General features: G+C 33.6%; 1 protein-coding gene across 9 annotated transcripts in view; it reads left to right on the top strand.

Annotated features, from left to right (window-relative positions):
- The window catches only part of LOC108738151, a 78099-nt gene that overhangs the window by 10766 nt on the left and 58202 nt on the right, over positions 1 to 9131 (top strand). The window contains exon 2 of one of the 9 annotated variants that reach the window (XM_025974005.1): positions 8596 to 8639. The exons of 7 other annotated variants lie outside the window; for them this stretch is intronic. The gene's annotated coding sequence lies outside the window, so the exon portion shown is untranslated. Of the gene's footprint in view, positions 1 to 8325; positions 8640 to 9131 lie in introns of all 9 variants that reach the window. One more of the 9 variants, XM_025974000.1, reaches the window with a different exon arrangement.

Here is a 9131-nt window from a genome sequence, read left to right as displayed (position 1 = left end):
CCAATATAAATTTTGTTTAAAATTTCGTATAATAGGCGTGAATAAATGTCTTTTAGTTTAACCTTTTCACCGCCATTTGTTTCCGTTTAGTTAATACATATAGCTCGCTCTTAGCAGCCACGCTTAGGTATATTATACGGTCTCTTGAGTAAGTTGTTCCACTCAGATGAACTGCTGATGGCGCCTAGGTGGTTCATTGTATGAGGTTGGGGCTTCGGAAAGAGCGGCTGGATAGCTAGCTTATATAATTTACCGCGACTCCGTATTTATCCTTCTCCCTCAGTGACAGCGTCAAAGTGGTCGGGCCTGCAGTTTCGAGAAATCGAGGCTGTAAGTCCGGTCACTTCGGCGTTTCACTGGTGGATAAGGATCTGATTTAAATACGGAATGTTTTGCACTTTTTGAAATCGAAAAAGTTAGGTTTTCAACAATTTTTTAAAATGGTAATCTATGTTTAATTTTGGTATTAAACAGTGAAAAGTACAGTAAAGTTTTAAATAAGAAAAAAGGATGTGCTTGCAATTAGTGAGAAATAAAGAGTGCAATTAAAATTCTAACCACCCCTTTTAAATTTAGGACATAGTTATCCTCTTAATTTTATCGTTTTTTATTCTATCACAATTTAAGTTTTTCCAGGTTTTTAAACTTGATTACTTTGAGAAAAATCGCCAATTTTTAGTTATTCTCTCATCCATTCCTTAATTGAGCTACGTTTATCCTTATTCTTATTTGTGTATTTTATTAAGAATTTATCAATGCATAACATATAGATATGTCCTTAAGGTATAACATTGCGCTTATAGTTATGAATAATAAAAGATTAGCGGATTCTCGCAGAACACCCTTAAATGCTCGATAATCTTTGATAATCTGCAAAAGACTTGAATATTGATAGAATGACAGACAGATACGTACATAAAACGCAAAACGTCTCTGCACAAATATGTACTAAGTTGCATAGTTTTTGAATTGTATCCGAAACTCAAAAAAGGGGGCAAACATACTCCGTTCTTAAAAAAGCACCCCTATATCTGGTTGCACTCTTCAATTGTTTAACTATTCGTCATCAAAGCAAACCCCTTCATAATTTTGTGTTTCACATAAGAAACGAAAAATATGATAAGTAAATGGAAATTTGTGTTACAGTTTTCGGAAATTTTTAATATTTACTATTTTCGGTAAAACTAATGAATTTTATCTTTTCTTTACATTACGTCAGAAAAATAGTAAACAATGTGTAAGTTATAGGGTTATATTATCCTTTGTTTCCTTTATATTAGTGAATATATACATAGTGGTAACTAAAAGAAACAAATTTCTGAATTACTTTATTTTATTTCAACGGGACTGAAAGTAATGTTTATATTAGGTTACATGTTAAGAACTTGCGAAAAACTAACGATAAGACTAAAATCATATAATTGAAGTTCCTTTTTCGAGCGCATTGGTTATTCTTTTCTCTCCGAATACTTTCTCTGTTTACTACAAAGCTAGAACGTACGATGTCCGCAACGCATCGTCTCTGCTGTTTTAACATACTAATTAAAATTATGTTTTAATTGTTTTCTCTTATTAAAAACAATTGAAAATTCCTTCATTTTACTACCCCAGACAAACAAGGGAATATTGAATAATTAAATACAAGAATATTTGTGAAAAACCGAAAATTATTTAAATCTTGAGCTAGCGCCTATGTTACCCTCTTCTCGCCGAATGCTGGCTCTCTTTAATATGTTCAATGCCCGAGCTTCGAGCGTACGATGTTCGGCAATACAAGGCTGTGTGTTTGTTTTAATATAACAATTAAAAACCATGTGGATTGCATTGCAAAAAAAAAGGAAGTTGTGTTACGTAAGGTACTTTTAGCTTGATAAAGGCGCGATGTGGCGCGTCACAACGCTGCTTGTGGTAGTAATTAATTCAGGACCCAACCAGATCCCGACGAACCCAGAAAAAGCAGCCAGTCTTACGTACAATAAAAGTGGTTTAATATTTCAGCGAAACTTTCTTGCCATGCAAAACTTTTCTGATTAATCACACTAATTAATTAGTTTTGTTACCGCAAGGGTTCAGTCGATCTTTGTAGCAAAGCGACCCGGCGCCAACGAATTTTATCTTTATACGGTGTGTTGTTAACAAGTAACACCAAAAGTAATAACACTGCATTAACTATATCTGGCAAATTTCGAATAGGTGTACGTACTACAGTTGATAACGTTAGGAATGAAAAGAACTACAAAAAAATATTAAATGAAAAGTTTACCGTAGGTATTTCTACGAATCTTCCTATAGGTACCAAATTGTTCTTTTCAAAAGGTGACGCCACCCTTCGATGATTACAAGTTGAATGTAATATAATATCGCTGTGTTTAGTTCTCACTTTGTCACATTAGTGCATATTTAAAATCACTGTTACAATTGTTTAAATTGAAGAGCCAGGAATTAACTGGAAACAATTGTAAAAGTGATTCTAAAATTTTCAGTTGAAAATTGTTATGTTCCATTTAACTTTGTGCGTTTACCTTAATGGTACATAAAATTAAAGCCGTGTGGTATGGAGTACGATAGATCCCCGTGGACAGCTGTTGTTGCCGTTCGAGCGGGCTGGTGGTTCGGGGCTCTTGTCGTACAGGCGGTCGTGACACTTTCACACGATGATTATTAAAATATTGCTGTAAATTGATTAAGTGAAATATCTTGGAGGTCGGATCTCTTCAAAGGTGTGAACGGAGACTTTGGTCACGACAAAACGGCCGATAGACAAAAAGATTATGATGCGGTCATTTAAGAGCCGATGGACCGTAGCGTCCGCAAATCACACAGATTACAACCACTAGAGAATTAATCGACCTTAAAAAACGAACCTTATGCATCTACTCTTTCTTCCATTTCAACATATAATTGATAAGTAGATACCTAATAGTAATTTTCACTAAACCCACATATCAAGGTTTTTCTCATTATGCTTTTTTCCTTACAAATTTGCCTGTACAATAATTCTATAAGTAAAACAAAGTGTTATCTGCATTCAATAGTGTATTCCAACAATAATAGTTAATTTACATTCAAAGCGATGAAGTTATTGGTTCCAACTTTCAACGAAGAAAGGTCTCATTATCATCGATCACGACTTTTCTCTTAAATTAAAGCACAGAGTTACAAAATTTCCCGATCTATCTAGCTCCATCAGACTATCATATTTCGTAAAAATTTATTGTTTTAATTTTTACTTAATTCGTACGTAATTTATTGTAGAACTAAAGTTTCGATCAGGACTTGCTTAAGTGTTCTCCAATTTTTGTTTGCATTGACATGGGCCATACTGCGGAGTCCGACCCTTAAGTGTTGATACAGGCCACTTCGAGAATCTCTGCGTTCTGTTATTGCTGTGGTAAAGGGATTTATTAATAGTAATAGGTGGGGCTAGGCAATTAGTAAATTTAAAATAATCTGAAATATTTCATTAATCGAAAAACTCCATTAATCAGAATAAACGATTAATAGCCGATGATTTTTATTGATCGAAATAATCGACCGTAAACTTTGTGTTTGGAAGCAAACAAAACTATTTTAGAATTACAGGAACATTCATATTTTTATCCTTTATTTAGATAATGCATAACATTTTCATAAAAAGTTTATGGTCAATCTCATTCAGAAAACTTCTATCTTCAAGTGATTATTTTCTTATAATAATTATTTAGTTAGGTATATGATTATTTCAATTAGTAATTAACCCAAATAAACGTTTATTTCGATTAGATAATTCATTATTCTGATTAATATAAGTTTTAGATTAATAAATTATATTAAAAGACAAAAATTATCGAAATTTAATTGCCTGTGGTTATAATATTAAGGCATTCCACCTTTTTTTTGAGGTACTTATTTAGGAAGCCTTAAAACTTAAGCGAATATTTTGCAACAGAATACTTGAATTTTCTTTTTGTAATTATCGCCCATCAGGTTCCGAAAGGAAGAGAAATTATCATCGATGAAGCAGATAGGGCAGACACTTATATGAAACGAAGCCTCAAAATACTACACAGCCTTAATGAATAAAATCAATTTATTCGAGGGCTGAATCTCTCCGTCAACGGACCTTTGTAATACGTACACGTATGTTCAACGTACGCGCGCGTATATAAGAGTTTTAAGTGTCATTCTTGCGGTAAATTTATCCCCGACAGACGGCCCTTTAATTTCGAGCGCACTGCAGAAGCCGCCGAAGGCAGACCGCGCTTTAAGAGAAACTCATAATACAAAGACAGGGATACGCTCACGCCAGGAGACACACAGGCATGGAATCGATTTGTTTTACGTTTGTTACGGGGGTGTAGTAGATAAAATACGCGAGGGTGACTTTCCCATTACACATTTTTTTACGCGATTGAAACCATCAAAGGAATTCGGCCGCAAGAAAAGGGACGGATATCCAATCTGGCCACTTTTTATTAGTATTTGTTGACCCCTCTTTTAGTGAGCGATAAGGGAAATTAAGGTGTCTCATTTTACAAGGATTAAAAGTAAACACAGAATATATCAATTTGTGCTACCTACATACATTAATCAGATATTTTGATTTCTACTTTTCCAGAATATTTTATACAACTTGAACGAATACTTACTAAATACGTATAGTATTGGTGAAGGAATTGGGTATGATATGTGGCATCTACATATAAGTAATAACTAATATAGAATGTTGAAACAGAGCCACGAGAAGAGATAAATACTTTATTTATAGTTGAAAACTAAATACAATTGTTGCTCTTAGCTTTTGATGAATAGGTTTAATCTCCTTAAAAACACTAAGAACAATAGGCGAAACGTTGGATTTGGGTTTCCACTATAAATAAATTGTTTATCCCTTATCGTAGCTCAACATTCTGGAAAAATTTGTGGGAAGAAATGAATACCAAGATAACTGACATAATTTCAGTTCAATCTCAGTGATCAAGTTAACTCTCTAATCAAGGAGAAATAACATTTTTTAATTTTCAACTTCCAATTTGTTAATAAATTATAAATTTTAATTTTGTCAAAAATTGCTTGAGAAGTTTTTGTATTACCATTTGCAATATTTGTGTAATGCCTATCATAATTTTATGGTAATTTACTATACCTAGTTGATAGAAACACAGAGCGTTTAAAAGCTGATAATGATATAAAAGAGCTGGTTAAATACAAGTACCTACAGTTTTAGTATAAAGAAAGCTCATAATAAGTAGTCATATTTCCATTAGCAAAGCGTGAGAATGAATATCTATCTACTTTGTCAGATATTTTGGTTTATGTCTCTCTCATGAACAGAAAAAAGCTTAGGTACACTAATGGGACCAAGTCTATTGAAAAAATAATGAAATTTTCTACAAAAATCTTCTCATACGTTTTTCCGCTTTTTCCCTTGGACTAGAGCTCTCATATTAAGCTTGTTTGAAGTAAATATGTAGGTTTATAGCAAAGTGTATTTTCTTCGCATTTTCGATGACCCGGGGATTGCTTCAATATAACATCGTCAAGCTGTGCATCGACCAGCTATATAGCGACTTATATGTCGTGTTGAAATTGCTGAGTCAAACTCCAAGTGCCGGAGAAAAGAAACGGGTAATATCGTAAAAACATTAATCTAACTGGCATCAAACATTTCGATGGCTTGACAGCTCGTACCGGTCGCGGTCGGTCCGTTGCCGTTCCTCGCCGGTGCCGTCCAAGAACCAGGCAGCGAACGCCGAGGGCAGCGCTTCTCGCATTGCATCGCTCTCTTCAAAAACGCGCACCGTCGACACTCGCGCTCTGCTGACTCACACTCTAATGACGGAGCTTCAGCACCGACAAAGAACTGACGATCACACTTAAAAACGTCATCTGCGACATTCCTACGGTCGATTTCTTCTTTTTTTTTTCCTATCCGAAAGGAACTACTCCGTGTATTTGGTGTAGGATACGAAGGAAGGTGTCGGATGATGGTTTCAATGTTTAGCTGATATCGAATTATTCCTATGCGAAAAAGTAACAATAGTTTAACTAGTTGAATCCGTTCAAATTTATATTGATGGTAAACGTTGTCAGTGGTGCATAGCACTTACATTTCAATGATGGCAATCCCCTACACCATGACCAAACCCAAGCACTTGGTGCGTTTGCTTTCCAACTATAACTTAACCTAAACGCTTCGTATGTAACGCTTTACATATGTCAGTCAAGAAATCCTCTCTCTGCATAATTTAACCTAAACCTTTGGCGCATGGCGCTTTAGCTTTGCCGATCAAGAACTCTTCTCATCATAATCTAATCGAAACGCTTCGTGTATAGCGCATTACATATCCCAATCAGGAAATCCTTTTTTTTTATAATTTAACCTAAACCCCTGGCGCACAGCGCTTTACCTATGTCGATCAAGAAATCTCTTACGCTTGCATAGCGCATTACAAATCTCAATCAGGAAATCCTTTCTTTTTCATAATTTAACCTAAACCCTCGGCGCATAGCGCTTTACTTATGCAAATCAGGAAATCCACTCCCATCATAATTTAACCTAAACCCTTGACGCATAGCGCTTTATCTATTCCAATCAGGGAATCCTTTATCATTATAATTTAACCTAAATCCTTAGTGTATGACGCATTACATATGCCAATCTAGAAATACTCTCTCATCATAATTTAACCTAAACCCTTGACGCATAGCGCTTTACCTATTCCAATCAGGGAATCCTTTCTCATCATAATTTAACCTAAATCCTTAGTGTATAACGCATTAGATATGCCAATCTGGAAATACTCTCTCATCATAATTTAACCTAAACCCTTGNCTAATTACAAATTTGTTTTAATTGTTTTCTCTTATTAAAAATAATTGAAAATTCCTTCATTTTACTACCCCAGACAAACAAGGGAATATTGAATAATTAAATACAAGAATATTTGTGAAAAACCGAAAATTATTTAAATCTTGAGCTAGCGCCTATGTTATCCTTTTCTCTCCGAATGCTGACTCCCTTCAGTGCGTACAACGCTCGAGCCTCGAACGTACCACGTATTGCAACATAACGTTGTATGCTTGTTTTAATACTGCAATTAATAGTTTGTTTTTGAAATTAAGAAACACATACCTTTTGGACAAATTAGCTTCATATTCTTTTTGTCTATTATACATAGCTACAGTTACAGTAATTGTATTTTTTTAATGTCTATTTCCTTCTTGAAACCATCAACATTTTTATATAACAACACCTTGTTAAAATGTAATAAGGTTATTTCAGTTTTTGGTCATATATTCCCGATTGGAAATTTGTTGTCCTGTTAGCATCCGGATCGGATCCGGATTTACTAGGGCATCTCCTATTACCTCATATTATATATAGCCCTAATCATCATTTTACGACATGCCCTATTGAGTCTGATCTGGTCCTGATGTTGATACCCTATTTCAGCCCGTTTGGGGATTTTTTGGAAAATATTTATTTATTATTTCATCATCATCATGAGGTTGTCAGTCCTAAGACTGGTTGGACACGCACCTCCACTCTTTCCTGTCCTGAGCTAAACTTCTCATTTTCCTAAAACTAGAACAACCCACATCCTTAACTATTTGCGAACAGTACCTAATCTAATCTAGGTCTACCTCTTCCCCTACCCCTACCCTTATTATTTCATACTGGGAAATTTTGACTGTGTAGATTTCACGGTACACTGATCGCACCCTTGTTTGCTGCTGTACTGATAGTAAAACTCTTCGATTTGTATGTATCTATGTGAGTCTGTAAGAAATGCATTTTCAATTTACGCTAAAAATTAACACTACTTACTGTCTCAAAGGCTAAATTAAATGTTTTTGTGTACATCTCTTCATTGCAATACCGACCAATTTGAATAAAAAATCTTACATAATTGTAAAAATAAAGGCGCAAATTTAAGCTTGGCAGAAATTCACGCTGAAAATTTCTTTCCATTTCAATCATGAAATTATGTACACACATTGTCAAGGGTTCAGATTTGATTAATTTAATTCATAAAAGTTACCGTTAATACCCTGATCTTTTTGTGCTGTAAATTACAACATTTATTGTACATACTATACTTCAGACTAAATTTTCATAATAGAAATTTATATGTATACATAACTAATCTTCAAAATGAGCTTTTGTCTCAAGATTCTAATTAAGACAAATTTGCTATTTCTAATCAAGAAATTAAATATATTCTAAGAAATAAGAAAATCGAATTTATTTTTCTGAATCCTCATACATGGTCCCGTTTCATACATATTTTTATTTCTTGATAACTTTTATTTATCAAACAAACGTCTTTTTGCCCTTTCAAGGCGATGTGTCTAGATACAACGAGAATGAGAAAGAAATGCAAATTGAAATAATTCCTGTAAAAAAAGAAAACTACTTCGGTGTCCATGTCCGATCTAACACGAGCAATAGAAATTAATATTACAATTGACTGTTATTATTAATTCGGCGCCATGTTAACGGGTAGTATCGAGTGCTATTAATTGATTGAATTATGGCGTTAGTTTTCGTAGATTAGTAAAGAAAACTTATCCTGTATAGTGTTGTGTAATCATAAACGTGAATTTAAACAGTGATTGGAAGGGAAGTTGTACTTAGGATTAGGATTACGAAAAGGGTGAGTCATTGAAATAAGAATTATCATCCGTTTTGATCATTACCTTTCATAATCGTCATCGTTAAATTAAGTGTTTGTTATATTTTAAATAACAAAAGTGTTTCTTAGATACTACATTAGGAATGCCTCAATTTGATAACAAAAATTCAATCCAAACGCGCATGTACTGGTTGTTGTATGATTGCAATTGTAAACACTGAATTACACAACAGTTTTAATTAAGTATTTCTTTTATTAGAGAAAAATATATTTTTATAAATGATCATTACGAACTTTTGTAAATTGCGTAAAAGAATTTTGGTTTTATTAATTAATTTCTATAAAATAATATGTACATTTAGTATATACGTAAATTGTCAAATTCGGAACTTTGCACGACTATTTGAACAAGATAATAATTTTTACTTTTTGATACTATAAAACAAAATTGATTTAATCTTGTTTTAGATTAATTTAGTGTTTTCAATTAATTTTTGGGAGGGTGAACTAAAA

This window comes from Agrilus planipennis, unplaced genomic scaffold (assembly GCF_000699045.2).
Source record: "Agrilus planipennis isolate EAB-ADULT unplaced genomic scaffold, Apla_2.0 scaffold128, whole genome shotgun sequence".
NCBI classification, from domain to species: Eukaryota; Metazoa; Arthropoda; class Insecta; order Coleoptera; family Buprestidae; genus Agrilus; species Agrilus planipennis.
This window is presented reverse-complemented; position numbering and strand designations above follow the sequence as displayed.